General features: G+C 52.7%; 1 pseudogene; it reads right to left on the reverse strand.

Moving 5' to 3' along the window:
- Window positions 1–18995: 18995 nt before the first annotated feature.
- On the reverse strand, window positions 18996–19114 carry LOC135051743 (5S ribosomal RNA; annotated as a pseudogene).
- Between the last annotated feature and the right edge of the window lie 242 nt (window positions 19115–19356).

Consider the following 19356-nt stretch of genomic DNA (forward strand, 5'->3'; position numbering starts at 1 on the left):
GTTTGAGGGGCTACACCTCAAAAGTGATTAGACGTACTGAGCTGAAATTTGGCATGGACGCGTAGAATCGTCACCCGCTGCTGCACGCCAAATTTCAGGGTAAAATAGTAAAAAATGAGGAATTGGGAGTAACCTAAAGTTCCAACTGTCAGTTTTATTCTGTGACTTCCTGTGTGGCTTTTTGACACCGTTTTCCCATAGAGTGAATGAGATTTTTTTTTGGGAAGGCATAACTCAGGATAGAGGACGAATTAAGACTTGGGGTTTGTTTTATTAGATAGATCTTGTCCCAGTGTAGTGCCTTTTGGGGTTGTGGTTTTCCAGAAAGTTATAGTTTTTTTTAAATTAAGTAAAATATGCCCCATTATAAAGATAGGGCTTTTCAATTTGTTGCGGCTGCGCAGTGGCCGCCAGGAGAGCGAGAGTAAGGGAAGGGGTCTCGTGCAGGCTGAGGAGAGGTTATAAAAGTAGCTGCTGGTGGCGGGAGGAGAGCCAGCGGTACTCTGGGTGTGTGCTTACTGCGTTCTCCTCAAGTCCCTACAGAGCGGAGAGGAGCCGCAGAAGGAGGAATGGCCGGAGCTGCGCCGCAGGAGGAGGAGACATCTGGTCCTGACTGACAGCGCTTCCCCCCTTACCCGAAGCGGGATCCGCGGCAGGAGAGGAGGTACCTGGAGCTGCGCCGCACGGAGGAAGACATCCGGATCAGCGGACAGGAGGACAGCACGGCCTCAGCACGGTAACGGGGGGCGGGGAGATAGGAGGAAAGAGCGGGCAGCTAGTCCCGCTGTCCCCCCCCACCACCATCCCACCCAGCTGCTGTGTGTCCGGATACCCAGCCATCCACCGGACCGTCCCTAGAGGCTGCCTGCTTCTCCTCCCCGGGTCTGTGGTGCCGTAGGCTGACAGGGTGCGGCTGGGAGTAGGAGGTGCCTCGGACAGCCGCTGACCGCCGGGCTCCGTTCCCCTCCTCACGGCCCGACAGGGTGCTACTGCTGTGCCTCTATGTCTCCTGCTGCAGGCTGTATGAGTGCTGGGGATGCCGACGCCGCCCCACGCCCCCCGCTCTGTGACTGGCCACCCCTCCTCCTCCCGCTGTGTGTATGACCCCCACCCTCCTGCTGTGTCCGGCCACCCCCCTCCCCTCCTCCCGCTGTGTCCAGCCACCCCCACCCCCTTCCCGCTGTGCGTCCGGCCACCCTTCCTACTGTGTGTACGGCCACCCCCCCTCTCCCGCTGTGTGTCCGGTCTCCTCCCCCCCTCTCCCGCTGTGTGCCCTGCTCCCCCCCTCCCGCTAGGTGTCCGGCCACCCCACATCCCCCTCCCACTGTGTGTCCGGCCATCCCTCCCACCCGCTGTGTGTCCGACCACCTCCCTCCCCCCTGTGTGTCTGGCCACCCCTCCTCCTACCGCTGTGTGTCCGACCCCCACCCTCCCCCTTCTCCCGCAGTGCCCGGCCACCCCCTCCCTGCCCGCTATGTGTCCGGCCATCCCTCCCCAACCTTCCACTGTGTGTCCGGTCTCCTCCCTCCCTCTCCCGCTGTGTGTCCGGTCTCCTCTACCGCTGTGTGTCCGGTCTACTCCCCCGCTCTCCCGCTGTGTGTCCGGCCACCCCTTCCCCTCCTCCTCCCGCTAAGTGTCCGACCCCCACCCTCCTCCTGCTGTGTGTCCGACCATCCCCACCTTCCTCCCTCCTGCTGTGTGTCCGACCACCCCCACCTCCCTCCCTCCTGCTGTGTGTCCGGCCACCCCCACCTCCCTCCCTCCTGCTGTGTGTCCGACTACCCCCTCCCCCCTGTGTGTCCGGCCACCCCCCCCCTCTCCCGCTGTGTGTCCGGTTTCCTCTCCCGATGTGTGTCCGGTCTCCTCCCTCCTCTCCCACTGTGTGTCTGGTCTTCTCCTCCCCTCTCCTGCTGTGTGTCCAGCCACACCCACCTCCCTCCCACCTGCTGTGTGTCCGACCACACCCACCTTCCTCCCTCCTGCTGTGTGTCCGACCACCCCCACCTTCCTCCCTCCTGCTGTGTGTCCGACCACCCCCACCTTCCTCCCTCCTGCTGTGTGTCAGACCACCCCCACCTTCCTCCCTCCTGCTGTGTGTCAGACCACCCCTATGCCCCATTATAAAGATAGGGCTTTTCAATTTGTTGCGGCTGCGCAGTGGCCGCCAGGAGAGCGAGAGTGAGGGAAGGGGTCTCGTGCAGGCTGAGGAGAGGTTATAAAAGTAGCTGCTGGTGGCGGGAGGAGAGCCAGCGGTACCCTGGGTGTGTGCTTACTGCGTTCTCCTCAAGTCCCTACAGAGCGGAGAGGAGCCGCAGAAGGAGGAATGGTCGGAGCTGCGCCGCAGGAGGAGGAGACATCTGGTCCTGACTGACAGCGCTTACCCCCTTACCCGAAGCAGGATCCGCGGCAGGAGAGGAGGTACCTGGAGCTGCGCCGCACGGAGGAAGACATCCGGATCAGCGGACAGGAGGACAGCACGGCCTCAGCACGGTAATGGGGGGCGGGGAGATAGGAGGAAAGAGCGGGCAGCTAGTCCCGCTGTGTCCCCCCACCACCATCCCACCCAGCTGCTGTGTGTCCGGATACCCAGCCATCCGCCGGACCGTCCCTAGAGGCTGCCTGCTTCTCCTCCCCGGGTCTGTGGTGCTGTGGGCTGACAGGGTGCGGCTGGGAGTAGGAGGCGCCTCGAACAGCCGCTGACCGCCGGGCTCCGTTCCCCTCCTCACGGCCCGACAGGGTGCTCCTGCTGTGCCTCTATGTCTCCTGCTGCTGGCCACCCCACATCCCCCTCCAACTGTGTGTCCGGCCATCCCTCCTCCCGCAGTGTCCGGTCACCCCCTCCCTGCCCGCTATGTGTCCGGCCATCCCTCCCCAACCTTCCACTGTGTATCCGGTCTCCTCCCTTCCTCTCCCGCTGTGTGTCCGGTCTCCTCTACCGCTGTGTGTCCGGTCTACTCCCCCGCTCTCCCGCTGTGTGTCCGGCCACCCCTCCTCCTCCCGCTAAGTGTCCGACCCCCACCCTCCTCCCGCTGTGTGTCCGACCCCACCCCCGGCAGTGTGCGGCCACCCCCCTCCCGTCCTCCCGCTGTGTCCGGCCAGCCCCCCACCCGCTGTGTGTCCGGCCACCCTTCCCACTGTGTGTCCGGTCACCTCCTTCCCTCTCCCGCTGTGTGTCCGGTCTCCTCCCCCCCTCTCCCGCTGTGTGTCCGGTCTCCTCTCCCGCTGTGTGTCCGGTCTCCTCCCCCCCTCTCCCGCTGTGTCCGGACACCCCCACCTTCCTCCCTCCTGTTGTGTGTCCGACCATCCCCACCTTCCTCCCTCCTGCTGTGTGTCTGACCACCCCACCTCCCTCCCTCCTGCTGTGTGTCCAGCCACCCCACCCCCCCTGTGTGTCGCCCCCCCCCCCCCGCTGTGTGTCCGGCCACCCCTTCCCCCTCCTCCTCCCGCTGTGTCCGGCCACCACCCCCTCCCCCCCACACCCACTGTGTGTCTGGCCACCCTTCCCACTGTGTGTCCGGCCACCCACCCCCTCTCCCGCTGTGTGTTCGGTCTCCCCCCCCCTCCCGCTGTGTGTCCGGTCTCCTCTCCCGCTATGTGTCTGGTCTCCTCCCCGCCTCTCCCACTGTGTGTCCGGTCTCGTCCCCCCCTCTCCCGCTGTGTGTCTGGTCTTCCCCCCCCCCTCTCCCGCTGTGTGTCCGGTCTCCTCCCCCCCTCTCCAGCTGTGTGTCCAACCACCCCCACCTTCCTCCCTCCTGCTGTGTGTCTGACCATCCCCACCTCCCTCCCTCTTGCTGTGTGTCCGGCCACCCCTCCACCCTCCTGCTCCCGCTTTGTGTCCGACCCCCACCCTCCCCCTACTCCCGCTGTGTGTCTAACCCCCACCCTCCCGCTGTGTCTGGCCACCCCCCTCCCCTCCTCCCACTGTGTCCGGCCACCCACCCGCCCGCTGTGTGTCCGGCCACCCTTCCCACTGTGTGTCCGGCCACCACCCCACATCCCCCTCCCGCTGTGTGTCCGGCCATCCCTCCCACCCGCTGTGTGTCCGACCACCTCCCTCCCTCCTGCTGTGTGTTTGGCCACCCCTCCTCCTCCCGCTGTGTGTCCGACCCCCACCCTCCCCCTCCTCCCGCAGTGTCCGGCCACCCCCTCCCCGCCCGCTGTGTGTCCGGCCATCCCTCCCCTCCCTCCCACTGTGTGTCCGACCACCCCCACCTCCCTACCTCCTGCTGTGTGTGCCCCCCCCCCCTGTGTGTCCGGCCACCCTCCCCCCTCTCCCGCTGTGTGTCCGGTCTCCTCCCCCCCTCTCCCGCTGTGTGTCTGGTCTTCTCCCCCCCTCTCCCGCTGTGTGTCCGGTCTCCTCCCCCCCTCTCCCGCTGTGTGTCCAACCACCCCCACCTTCCTCCCTCCTGCTGTGTGTCTGACCATCCCCACCTCCCTCCCTCTTGCTGTGTGTCCGGCCACCCCTCCACCCTCCTGCTCCCGCTTTGTGTCCGACCCCCACCCTCCCCCTACTCCCGCTGTGTGTCTAACCCCCACCCTCCCGCTGTGTCTGGCCACCCCCCTCCCCTCCTCCCACTGTGTCCGGCCACCCCCCCGCCCGCTGTGTGTCCGGCCACCCTTCCCACTGTGTGTCCGGCCACCACCCCACATCCCCCTCCTGCTGTGTGTCCGGCCATCCCTCCCACCCGCTGTGTGTCCGACCACCTCCCTCCCTCCTGCTGTGTGTCCGGCCACCCCTCCTCCTCCCGCTGTGTGTCCGACCCCCACCCTCCCCCTCCTCCCGCAGTGTCCGGCCACCCCCTCCCCGCCCGCTGTGTGTCCGGACATCCCTCCCCTCCCTCCCACTGTGTGTCCGACCACCCCCACCTCCCTACCTCCTGCTGTGTCCCCCCCCCCTGTGTGTCCGGCCACCCTCCCCCCTCTCCCGCTGTGTGTCCGGTCTCCTCCCCCCCTCTCCCGATGTGTGTCCGGCCACCCCCACCTCCCTCCTTCCTGCTGTATGTCCGACCACCCCCACCTTCCTCCCTACTGCTGTGTGTCCGACCACCCCCACCTCCCTCCCTCCCGCTGTGTGTCCGACCACCCCCACCTCCCTCCCTCCTGCTGTGTGTCCGACCACCCCCACCTCCCTCCCTCCTGCTGTGTGTCCGACCACCCCCACCTCCCTCCCTCCTGCTGTGTGTCCGGCCCCCCCTCCCCACTGTGTGTTCGGCCATCTCCCCCCCTCTTCCGCTGTGTGTTCGGCCACCTCTCCCGCTGCGTGTCCGGTCTCCCCCCCTCTCCCACTGTGTGTTCGGCCACCCCCCCCTCTCCCGCTGTGTGCCCTGCTCCCCCCTCCTCCCGCTGTGTGTCCGGCCACCCCACATCCCCCTCCTGCTGTGTGTCCGGCCATCCCTCCCACCCGCTGTGTGTCCATCCACCTCCCTCCCTCCTGCTGTGTGTCCGGCCACCCCTCCTCCTTCCGCTGTGTGTCCGACCCCCACCCTCCCCCTCCTGGTTCCGACCACCCCCACCTCCCTCCCTCCTTCTGTGTGTCCGACCACCCCGACCTCCCCCCCTCCTGCTGTGTGTCCGACCACCCCCACCTCCCTCCCTCCTGCTGTGTGTCTGACCACCCCCACCTCCCTCCCGCTGTGTGTCCGGCCACCCCCCCTCTCCCGCTGTGTGTCCGTCCACCCACCCTCCTACCGTAGGCCGCAAAGTTCCCATCATTGACTAGTGTGGAGGAGCGCTCCCCTCCATTCTAGGCAGTGCGCTCGTCCTGATTGACAGGGCAGGAGTGCACAGCCAATCAAGAGAGTGCCATGACGTGGCGCTCCCTGATTGGCTACAGGGACCTTCAGTGACAGAAGTCACGGGGGATCCCGAAATTCGGGAAAAGGGGTTCCATGTGTAAACATGGAACCCCTTTAGTCTCATGGATCGGGTTTCTGTTTTTTTATTTTAATCAAGTTTGTGGATTACATCGGAAAAGAAGAGGACAGAACTACGCAAGGATTGTTTGTAAGTATGATTTTTATTTACAGGTACCCCGTGGATTCTACTGGAGAAGAGGACCGAGGGGCTTCGTGTCAACATAGGTAAGTATGTGTGTATGTAGGTGTGCATGTATGTAATAAACTTGTACTTTCACGGTGTGTGCGTTGTGTTTTTTTGGGGGTATTTTTTTTGTAGTAGAACCAGAGGTACCAGCGGGCCCGTTATTTCCCCGCATGCTGGTACTTGTGGTTCTCCAAGTACCAGCTTGCGGGGGAGGCTTGCTCGGACTTGTAGTTCTACCACAAAAAACAATTTTCTATTTTTTACACAAAGGCTATCAGCCTCCCATCCACCACCCATGGGGGGGACAGCCTCGGGCTTCACCCCTGGCCCTTGGGTGCCTGGAGAAGGGGGACCCCTTTTTTGAAGGGATTCCCACTCCTCCAGGGAACCCCAGCTAGGGGTGACTAGTTGGGGGGGGGGGTAATGCCACGGCCGCAGGGACCTTTATAAAAGTGTCCCCCGGCTGTGGCATTATCTCTCTGGCTAGTGGAGCCCGGTGCTGGTTTTAAATATACGGGGGACCCTTACATCTTTTGTTCCCCATATTTTTGGAACCAGGACCAGGCGCAGAGCCCGGAGCTGGTTGTTTTAATATGGGGGAACCCTACGCAATTTTCCCCCTGAATTTTTACAATCAGGACCGGCTCAAGGAGCCCGAGGCTGGTTATGCTTAGGAGGGGGGACCCCACGCAATTTTTTTTTTTTCATTTAACTATGTGTGTTGTGTACAAGCTTACCGGTGTTTCAGTCTCAAGCAGTTTTGGCGGCTGCCTCTTCTCCGGCAGCATCCAGCGGCTTCTCCATCCAGTGGCCCCCTTTTCAGTACAGTCCTCTGCACCCTGCGTGTTGCTTTCCCCATGTCCTGTGCCCTGTGCGTCGTTTTCCCCAGCACGGTCCCTTGCGTGCCACCCCCCCCCCCCTTAGACGTACAGTCCTCTGCGTCCTGAATGTCACCCTACCCCTGTACACTCCCCTGCATGTTGCCCCCACCCATACAGTACTCTGTACCCTGCCTGTCGCCCCCGTACAGTCCCCTACATGTCTATTTCACCCAGTCCTGTGCCCTGCATGTCCCTTTCCCCTGGTACAGTCCCCTGCGCCTTATGTGTGTTACCTCCACCGTGCAGTCCCCTGCGCCTTGCTTGTTGCCCACCCCTGTACAGTCAGTCCTCTGCACCCTGCGTGTCGCCCCCTTCAGTACAGTCCCCTGCACACTGCGTGTTCCTTTCCTCCGATACTGACCCTTGCACCCTGCATGTCACCCCCCATACAGTACCCTATGTCCTGCATGTCACCTCCTGTACAGTCCCCTGTGCTCTACGTGTCACCTCCACCGTATAGTCCCCATGTGCCCTGCGTTACCCCCCTCCCTGTAAAATACCCTGCGCTCTCTGTGTTGCCCCATGTACAGTCCCATGCGCCCTGCGTGTCAGTCCCCACGTAGTCCCCTGCGCCCTGCAATCTGCTCCCCCATACAGTCCCCCCTTCAGTACAGTCCCCTGTACCCTGAGTGTCGCTTTCTCCTGGTACTGTCCCCTGCATCCTGCGTGTACAATCCCCTGCACCCTGCATGTCGCCCCCCCCTTCAGTACAGTCCCCTGCGTGTTGCTTTACCCGGTACTGTCCCCTGCGCCCTTCAAGTCACACACACCCTCTTACAGTCCCCTGCATCCTGCAGGTCGCCCTACCACTGTACATTTCCGTGTATGTTGCCCACACACCCGTACAGTCACGTGCACCCTCTCTGTCGCCGCTCCCCCCCTGTACAGTCCCCTGGCCCTGCATGTTGCCCCACTTACAGTACCCTACGCCCTGCATGTTGCCCTCACTGGACAGTCCCCTGCACCCTGCGTGTCGAACCCCTCAATTCAGTCCCCTGCACCCAGCGTGTCGCTTACACCCGATACTGTCCCTGCACCTGCGTGTCACCACCCCGTACAGTCTACAGTCCCCTGCGTCCTGCATGTTGCCCTACTCCCTTAGTCCTCTGTGTGTCGCCCCCCGTACCTCCTGCGTGTTGCTCCACTGTACAGTTCCCTGCGCCTTGCGTGTATCCCCTGTACAATCTCCTGCGTCATGCGTGCAGCCTCCCCATACAGTCCCCTGTGCCCCTCGTGTTGCCCCCCCTGTACAGTCCCCTGCACCCTGCATGTCGCCCTCACCCTTACAGTCCTCTGCGTCCCCCCCATAAGTCCCTGTGCCCTACGTGTTGCCCCCCCCCATACAGTCCCCTTGCACCTTGCGTGTCACCCCTCCCTAACAGTCCCCTGCACCCTGTGTGTCGCCCCCTATACAGTCTACTGTGCCCTGTGTGTTGTCCCCCTGTATAGTCCCATGCGCCCTGTGCATTTCCCCACTGTATAGTCCCCTGCGCCATATGTGTCGTCCCCTTGTATAGTCCCCTGTGCCCTCAGTGTCGATGCCCCGTCCAGTCCTGTGCCTGCGTGCCGCCCCCCGTCCAGTCCCCTGTGCCTTGCTTGTTGCCCCCTTCAGTAAAGTCCCCTGTGCCCTGAGTGTTGCTTTCCACTATATATATATATATATATATATATGTTTCTCTTACATCCTAGAGGATACTGGGTTTCCATTTAGTACCATGGGGTACACACACACAAACATGCAGCACCTGGCACACACACACATAAACACGCAGCACCAGACACACACAAACACGCAGCACCTGACACACACACACACACCCACATTGTATTTACGCAGCACCTGGCACACATGCACATATACACAGATGTAGCATTTAACAAACACACATATACACGCACCGCACCTGACACACACATACATGAGTGGCGGCACCACACACACACATACATGTACGTATGTACATGCGCGGCACCTGATACACACACGCGCGGCCCCTGAAAAACATATATATACACACGCCAACTGACACACACACGCGCGGCCCCTGAAAAACATATATATACACGCGCCAACTGACACACACACACATATATGCGCGGCACCCGACACACATATATATGCGCGGCACCTGACACACACACATATACACGTGCGGCACCTGACACACACATATATGCGCGGCACCTGACACACACACACACACACACATATATATACGCGTGGCATCTGACACAACACACACATACATATATACGTGCGGTACTTGACACACACATATATGTGCGCGGCACCTGACACACACACACACACACATATATATATATACGTGTGGCACCTGACACACACACATATATACAGCGGCACCTGACACACACATATATATGCGCGGCACCTGACACACACACACACACATATATACGTGCACCACCTGACACACACACACACATATATACACGTGGCACCTGACACACACACATATATATATATATACACGCGGCACCTGACACACACACATATACACGCACGGCACCTGACACACACACACATATACGCGGTGCACCTGACACACACACATATATACGCGGGGCACCTGATACACACACATATATATGCGCGACACCTGACACACACACACATATATATATATATATATATATATACGCGGGGCACCTGACACACACACACACACACACATATACGCGGGGCACCTGACACACACACACACATATATATGCGCACCACCTGACACATACATATGCACGACACTTGACACACACATATATATACGCGTGGCACCTTATACACTCATATATACGCGCGGCACCTGACACACACACACACACACACACATATATATATATATGCGCGGCACCTGACACACACATATATTCGCACGGCACCTGACACACACAGATATATATATATATATATATACACATAGCACCTGACAAACACATATATACACGGCACCTGGCACACACGTACACACAAGGCATTTCACACATGCCTCCAGCCTCAGTCACAAGCTGCTGCCACCTACTAGCTTGCTGCATCATCCGCAAAGGCAGCAAAGTATTTTGACCAAAGTTAAAAGTATAACAATTCTGTTTGGTAAATAAAATTATTTTTGCATTTTGCACAGAACAGTGATGTTATGCGAACATTTTCATTAAACATTTAAAAAATCTAATGTTTATTCTTACAGTGAAAATTTTACATTTCTGAATTAAAAAAATAAATTGAAAAAAAGCTATGAAATTCCATAGACAAAAAACCTTACGGTTCACATGTCCCATTAAGGCTTCTTAGACATGATCGAAATTTCAGAAACCTGATGTAACTCTTCCACTCAAACTCCAAAAAGCAATGAAATTCCGATCATTAAGGCTGACGCCTTAATGGACGTGTTCCTTGCGCAATACAGATATGGTATGCCATCACAGCCTGTGGGTAAGTGCAGATTCAGCACTCTCACAGGGTGAGATTGCTGTCACTCACACAACGGTGGAGCTGCTAATTCACAGATTTGTGTGCTCATTGGAATACACACATGCAGTCTATGCAACTGAAGGTCTGAGCAGTTATGTGGTGCTGTCATCCCACACAGTGCCCACAACCATCCCATTCGGTCACCACAACAATCCCACCTTGTTACAACAGTCTTCTCACTCTATACATCCATCTCACTTAGTATACACATTTAGCTCCCTCAAAATATCTTGGTTAATTGCTAAAACTATAATACCCCATCTATGGTCTATGCATCTACACTTACTTCCCCTACACACCCCCATGCTACTCTGTCTTCCCCAATCCCTACTGCTGTGTTCTCCCATCTGTGCTAGTCTGTACTAACTTATCTGTACCATCTGCCTTTCCCCACCTGTGCCTTGTCTGTACCACCGTTTCCTTCTCTCTGTGCTGCTCAGTGTTTCCCTCTTCAACGTCACTCTGCCTCCTCCAATATATGGCACACTGTCTTCTCTCCCATCTGCACCAGTTTTCTACCCATCTGTGCCAGTGTTTTCAACCCAACTGCACCATTTCCCCCATCTGCACCGCTCTGTCTCCCTTCCCATACTTGCTGCTTAATCTACCCCCTATCCACAGCACTCTTACCCCATTCATGTAGCTGAGATCCTGAAGGTAAATTTCGTGGGTCCTGCGCTCTTGGCAGGGGGATAACCGCCACAGCCCGCCCCCCAATGGTCCGGAAACGCCTCCGTTGTGCAGACCATGCCCCGCCAACGGCATTCTAATGCTGTTTGCATGCCCCCCTCCTTCCCCGCAACCACCTCTGCCTATCAATCAGGCAGGGTGATCGCAGCCAGTGAGATGCTGATAGCATCTCACTGGGCTCCCGGGGTACGCACGCGCAGTGCGGCCATTGCACGTGCGCACCCCACAAACTAATTCAGACTGCGATCGCTGCCGCTGCAGTCTGAATTACCCGTATTTCTTTGTCCCCCCATCAGTGCTGCTTAGTGTTCCCTCTATCCACACACTTCTGTTCCCCCATCCACACCGCTCTCCTCCCTCCAATCAACAACACTCTTACCTCATCTGAGCAGCTTTGTCTTCCGCTCAGACCTTCAGTTGCATAGACTGCATGTGTGTGTTCCAATGAGCACACAAATCTGTGAATTAGCAGCTCCACCATTGTGTGAGTGACAGCAATGTCACTCTGTGAGAGTGCTGAATCTGCACTTACCCACAGGCTGTGATGGCATACCATATCTGTATTGCGCAAGGAACACGTCCATTAAGGCGTCAGCCTTAATGATCGGAATTTCATTGCTTTTTGGAGTTTGAGTGGAAGAGTTACATCAGGTTTCTGAAATTTCGATCATGTCTAAGAAGCCTTAATGGGACATGTGAACCGTAAGGTGTTTTGTCTATGGAATATATATATATATATAGTCTATAAATATATAGATTTACATATGACACACATACATACAGACATAACATACACACACACATGCATACCGGGGGCAGAATGTGAGGAGGAGAGGGAGCAGCACTTACTATGCTCTTCTGTCCTTCTGCGGACGAGAGAGCTCCTTGCAGCAGCAGGCCAGCAGCAGCTTATGTGATCGCGATCGCGGTAGCGATCGCGGTTTGTACTGAGACAGAGACACAGCTGTCTCCGTCTCAGAATAAAAGAATTTGGCTGGTCAGGGGGGGATTCTGGGTACTCAGAAACCCCCCCTGCGTGCGCTACTGGGCAGTACAAACTATCTGGTGCTATAACCCCACCTGGGTCAAAAGGACTGAGGGCCATGCTATCCTAAGAGTTTAGTACACAGCCTTTTGGGTCTGGTGGAATTATGATTAGCAGTCCAAATTTTTTTCAGTCCTCCACCAGATTCCCAATTACTTGTCCCTGGTAGCAAATAACTTTGGTCCCCAAACACACATGTACAGTATATATCCATCCCACGTATTCTGTGGGCTCCCATCTGAGAACAAAAAAATGGTGGGACGCTTGCTGGGAAAGTTTCCCTCCTGGTGGTACATTACATCCCTTGCCTCGGGCACTTCAGGAGTGTGCATTTTATCCATCTGTCCCAAACATAAGTTTGTCAGTTGTATAAGGACAGGCACATACTGGAGTTAAGGTATGGCTCCAGATACTGGATAGTGTGGGCCTCTCCTCCCACCTACCCAGATTGTACTCCCAAAATCTGCCCAACGGCAGTAACATGTTGGCACTCCTGTCCTAGTGTCAAAGACAAATTGAACTAAGTCTGCAGACAATTTATATTTCAACTCTTCCCCCTCAAAAGCCACTTTCACTGTTACCTCAGCTAATCCACCACGTTGCTGCAGAGAAACCGCCAAGACTGACCGATATCTGTCTGGATCTTCTCCCTCAAAAGACAATTCCCCCTCCCCCAAACACAACACTATGAATGTCACAGCAGCCGGGTCTGGTTGGTGCTCACCTGAGGGATTCTCTTGGAGGTTCTGTTGCTTGAGTGGGGGCAGGGTGATCGTGGCGACCTCTTCCCCTGTCATATCGCTGGCCCACTGCGATGACTTACATATCTTTAAAATCAGTATACGAGAATCTCAATAATTGTAGCTCTGTGACAGTATTGGGGACAGGCTGTGTGGCTACTTCTCCTTCAGTTGTAAAAAGCAATTGCAGGTGGTGTTTCCTGACATCCAGCCTGCTGTAGGACCCATACTCACATGAGTAATTGTAACAGTCTTGATACTGGATTTCCAATTAATCCTCTGTGACCTCTCATTTACTTGCCATTTCCTCATCCTGGAAGCCCACAAACGGCCAGTGGTAACAAAGCTCTGGGTTGGTCACCGAGAGTTTCACTGTGACATTCCCCCATAGAGTAGAGAAGGGGTTGCAGGCAGTGCTTCTAGCATCCACCTGGTCAAGGCTGGCCCCTCCCAGTGTAACATACTGGAAGATCAGCAAAGGGAAAAAGGTATGCAGGCCTCATCTGTATCGATGGATGGGTGATATCTGCACTTGCTGCTTCTTCTCTGGCCCTCTGTTAATTTACCTCTTGGGCCATTTGCAATATATCTTGGTGTACCAGCATTTCTACTGACTTCCAGACTGTCAATTAGTCCACACCTCCAGCCTGTTCTAAGCATTTGAGGAAGGCATCTGTTAGCTTCACCATCTGCTCCCATTTATCTGCCCACCATTCAATTTGGATATCTTCCCAAGCAGCCTCAAAGGATTCCACTCCACCTAATATATCGTTTGGTATGTTGGAGGCATAACAGGGCTCCTCCATCCACACATCTCCACTTGTGTAGGGTCTTTGTGGTGCCCTCCCTGCTTACATGGTGCCATCTTTGCCACCATGGGGCTAGTACCCACCAGCAATCTGCTTATTTTACAGACAGGCTCCTCAGAATATGGCTCTCAGACTTCTGCTGGTACTGCTGAGTGTGCAGATGACTTCTACTCCAGCCAGTACCATGGCACCTCGCTTGTGTCTTTTCAGAACACTTTCAGCGGGCATTCTGTTTGTGCTGCTGTTTCCAGTCTGCTGCGATTCTTACTTCCATTCTTGCTTCCATGCTTGTCACTTGAATGATCCTACTGCTTGCCACCAAATGTGATGATACAGTGTTCCAGATCACTCGGGCACGGTGGTACATGAAAACCAATTGTGGGTTATTAAACAGAATAGGTGATAGACAGCACAGAACACTTCTGTAATCCAATTACACATGACAGTCCCCACAATGATTCCCAGGCAGAGCATCACGTCTTAGTATATGCTAGTGAGACAACTCTCCAGCCCTTAATTACTAATCACCTTTAATCCTTATTACTTGTCACAGGCCTCTCATTTCCTCACACTGCGCACTTGTGATAGAGTGTTATGGGGACCTGTAGCTCCTTTGTCATTTACATGGGTGTTGGCAGTAGAGAGCTGTGTGGTTAATGGGTAGAGTGACAGAGTATTCTTTATGAGTATTATAGTCAGCTGTGCACACAATACCTCAGGACTTAGGGATTTGTGTGCTCGCTGTCCGATGCTACTGTAATACAGTCAGGGTGATACGGTTTATTGGCTGTGACCTGGTTAGATTTCCAAATCAGGGATTCCTAGTGGGGTCCCTGATAGATGTTAAAAAAACCTATGAGTAGTGCATAATTTAAAAAAAACTTGTGGAAAACAGCTTTATTCATCCAGTTGTCCTCTTGCTGCTATGGAACTACTATAAAATCCCCAAAAGCTAGATCCAAGTGGGTAGATACTATACACAAGTTGCCTAATACTAGTCTTGAATATGGGTGGAATTTGAATGTCAGTCTTTTCCTATAACAAATACATAAGAATACTAGTTCTAGCAGTTTACATCTATGGTTACCTGTTTCTAAAGGATCAGCTTGGTGCTCTGCATACACCTGGCCCCCACCACTGAGTCATCTGCCATTGTCCTACTACAAATATATTATTGTACTGGTGATGTACAATGTGCTGACGTCAGGCAGTGCTCGCTCCTGTCAGTTTCTTACAATTCTCTCACATTATTGTAGCTATAGTGCAAAATCCAATCCTGACCAATATGGTGCTCTAGGCATGAGCTTTCCTAGTGATCCTTAGACTGCAGACAATACCACTGCTAAGCCTTGGGTTCGTACACTCAGTGCCAGATTAAGGTCCTCATGGGCCTGGAGCTGAAATTTCTGATGGGCCTATTGTGTTCCGCTGCACGGGGTGTGACCAGTGACCTGCAAGTGTATGGCTACTGATATGGGGGGGTGACCAGTGCTGTATATATATATATATATTTATATGTGTGTGTGTAGGCGTGTGTTTGAAATATAAAAATCTCAGCACTTAAATGCCTAATTATATCTCTAAATCAATTATTGAAACAAAGACATACACAGAAAATAGGAAAATTCCAAAAATGAAAATCCGATAAAACAAATGTGAATACAATCCCTTCTCCAAAATGGGTGGCCAACTTCCGAAATAGTCCAGGATGAAATCTAGAAACATTAAAAGAGGGCAATTTGTGCAAATCCTTACATACTAGTCCTTTTTTGTATATATATATATATATATATATATATATATATATATTTGTATATATATATATATATATATACATACTGTATGTATATTTATATATCTACCTATCTACCTATACTAGGTGATTCATCGCGCCCTATGGGCGCTCTTCACACCGTTGTAAAGGGCTATGCCCCCTCAACCATTGCACGCCCTTGTGGCGTGCAATATTTTTATTATATGGAGTATTACCTCCAATCATAATTTTGTGATTGCAACAGTGTGAATAGCGCACACAGGGTGCTGTGGTTAGGGGAGTGGTGGGTGCGTTGGAGACACGTATGGGGGAGGAAGTCTGGGGGTGCTGCGGAAGGGGGAGGGTCAGTTGCATGGGTGCCTCGGGTGGGGGAGGGGCTGGTGCAGTGGTGCCATGGGTGGGGAAGGGGTGGGTGCGTGGGCGGCGTGGGTGGGGGCCCAGAGCCACCGCAGGTGGTGGAGGGGGGGTGTGGGGGTGCCGCGGATAGGGTAAAGCACGGTCACCTCCACGAATGGAGGCAGGGACATGGTCAATCATTCTATAACGGACTGCAGCTAAGGGGTGTGGAACTTGACAAAAATGTCTGGCAACGGGCTGCTCACTTTTGCCAGTCTGTAGTGCTGCCCTAATAGCAGACCTTAAAGGTATGCTCGGTCTTACCGATGTATGAAAGCCCACAGGGGCATATGGTCTGATACACTATGAATTTAGAGTTACAGGTCAATGTATGTCTAATATTGAACCGTTGTCCAGATAATGGATGAAAAAAATTATCTACAGGTATAAGGAAGCTACATGATGTACTGTACATGTGCATTTAAGGCATCCTTTTTTGCCTGTTAGAAAATTAGCTGTCAATTCTTTCTTATCAGTAGTGATGTTCGTTTTGACCTGGTCAAAACGAACATCACTACTGATAAGAATGAATTGACAGCTAATTTTCTAACAGGCAAAAAAGTATGCCTGAAATGCTGTTGGTGAGAGCCGGGCACCTTGGATTTCTGTATAAATATATATATGGAAGGGGGGGGGGGATAGGGGTACCAGCGACTTGCAGTGTCTAATATATTAAAATAACTATGAAGAATGTAGCAGGATACGTTTTTTTAAAAAAAGGGTAACAAAATATTTATTTATACAATTTGAGATATAATGATGGGATAAAAAAGTAGATAAAAAGCTTGATAGTACAAAAAAGAAAAAAAAATTAAGACAATAAAAAATACTAAAAAGTATAGATACAATTATATAATTAAGCTAGAACCCAGAATCACGTAAAATCAGTAAAAACAATTTTATACTGATAAAAGTATTTTAGGATAAGAAAATGATGCTTATCTTTAAAAATGGAGAGTCAGTAGCGGTACACCCAACGCGTTTCGTCCTCAGATTTCATCAAGGGGTAAAGGACTAGTGTGCAAACACTCTTATTCATAGCAGCAGTGATTAAGGAAGAATGTCTATGACATCACTTCCTGTTAGTGCTAACATACAGAAATCTAGCACAAAGTTGATTATAAGTATAAGTAAGGGTTATGGCTATTTATAATGAGCCTAAATGTAGTTTGTAAAGTGAAAAACGAGAAATGTACATGGAGAAATAGTTAAAAAATCGGACAGGACGCTTTCCGCGTCACTTCCGCCCCACTTCCTGTGTCCTCAGTGTCTCATTGCGCATGCGCGCCATGCGCTACTTCCGGTAAAAACGTCCTCAGAATGTATTGGTTTTGCCCTTCTTCCGGTTGGGCGTAGACGTCCTTTTGCCCTTCTTCCGGCTGGGCAGGTGTGTTATGTCTTGTCAGGTGTGTTATGTCTATGTCTTCCTCCTCCTCTTACTCTTTAGTGTGCGGCTCTGATATGATGCTCCAACGCGTATAGGCCAGTGTTGGCCTTCGTCAGGGACTCCCTGACGAAGGCCAACACTGGCCGATACGCGTTGGAGCATCATCAAAGCAGTCACAGTAAACCAAGGACACTCATATCAGAGCCGCACACTAAAGAGTAAGAGGAGGAGGAAAGCAAGTGGAGAGAGCTGTTAATCATCGAGACCTCACTGCGGTCACGTGATCGGGACAACCCGGAAGTGAGGGAGGACGCCGGACGCAGCTGAAGCAGAGACATCGGAGGAGACCGCGAGCGGAGGGAAAGGAGACAGAGCAGCAGCGATCAGGTAAGGGACTCTGTAGGAGAGGAAAAGGCAAAGCGGATAGCCCTATAGGGCTAGAAGCAGTGTCCTTCTCTCTCTCCAAGACAAGCAACCGATCCCCTGTCGTCTAGAGAACCGCGGTACGCTCACCAGAGCGACATCGGGGTAGATCAGGACATAAAGGGGACACGGTTTGTCCGGAGTCCTCATTTCCTTGAGCACTAGCTCTGTCCCAGTACCCGCACCGCAAGTGGTCACTCAGGGGTACCCCACGCCTTACCTACTGGACTTTATCATTATCAAAAAGACATTTTACTCATCAGCATTATTATTATTATTTTTATTTTTATTTTTTTGGCTCTGGAATATCCACATTCAAATCAAGGACATTATTCCACTACTTAGGTGGGACGCCACCTCTAGAAGTGGAGCACCAGCACACCCATCTGAGGGTGTTCCTATATACTTAAAGGTCACTGCCATACCCAAAGCACCAGCATTACTCTTGCCCATTCCCTTCCCAACCCCCTCCCCTCTCCCCTCTGCATACAGCAGAAGTTGTCACTGCAGATAATAAACACACATTTTTTCTTATTAGTTACTGTGTTATTGGTATTGTTTATTTTCAGCACCACAGTAGAAAACATTACCTATTCAGAGTGCATTTATTATCACTGCAGAAAATAAATACACATATTTTCTTATTAGTTATTGTATATTGGTATTGTTTATTTACGGTCAGCACCACAACTGACCATACATTTGTAACGGGCGCACTTGTGAAATTTCTTATATCACTGTTATTGATGTGGCGTTTCTAGAGGTACTCCAATAACAAGTTGCTGCCCAAACGCACCTGAATATCCACACGCATGAGCGCCGGATACTCCGATTATTCATATAGTGCTATTTCTGACTTCTGGATATTTGTTAAACTTAGTATTGCTGCGCAGAGAGTACTATGTCTATTTAAACCTTTAATTAAAGGAAAAGATAGATACATATATGTATTAGGGGTATGTTAGGTGAAAAATGTCAGTATAATATTACATAAAATACAATAAATATATAATAATAATTAGATAATTGATTGGCTAGTGCAGAATTATTAGGATAATGTGAGGATAAAGAAATAAAGTGATGTGGGGGAGGGGGTATGTGACAGAGTCCTTTCAGAGAAGAGTTGGAGGTCTTGGATCGTGAAGTGACGGGAAAGGGGTGTCTAAAGGTGGTGTATTAATTATGACTAGGCGTTAGGAATATTTAGCGCTAATAAAAAAAAAATATATATATAATGAGATATAATTGTGCAGAAAGTGGATTATACGTGTGTCAATATTCCCTTGTAATATTGCCGTTACGAGTTCTCTGGTCTACCCTTATACAGTACCCAATCTTCTCAAGTGGTTACCCACTTGGTACTGATTGGGCCCAACACTGCTTAGCTTCCAAGATCGGACGAGATTGGGCGTGTGCCAGTGCGGTGTGACTGTATTCATTGGCGAAATTACTTATTCACACAGTAACAGGTTTTTATTAGGAATATTTGACATTCTAACTTAGAAACTTATTTGTAAAAGTGCAGGGTGCCGAAGGAAATAAAATGTACTATACACATCCATGATTGCTTGCTTGTCGATGCCTCTGTCAAAGAAAGGGTGCAATTTCGTATCCTTCATTGAAGCCTAGAGGGTGTTCATTTTTAATTGGAAAATCCAGAACATTTCTCTTTGGGAGAG

Source organism: Pseudophryne corroboree, chromosome 2 (assembly GCF_028390025.1).
Source record: "Pseudophryne corroboree isolate aPseCor3 chromosome 2, aPseCor3.hap2, whole genome shotgun sequence".
Classification (NCBI taxonomy): Eukaryota; Metazoa; Chordata; class Amphibia; order Anura; family Myobatrachidae; genus Pseudophryne; species Pseudophryne corroboree.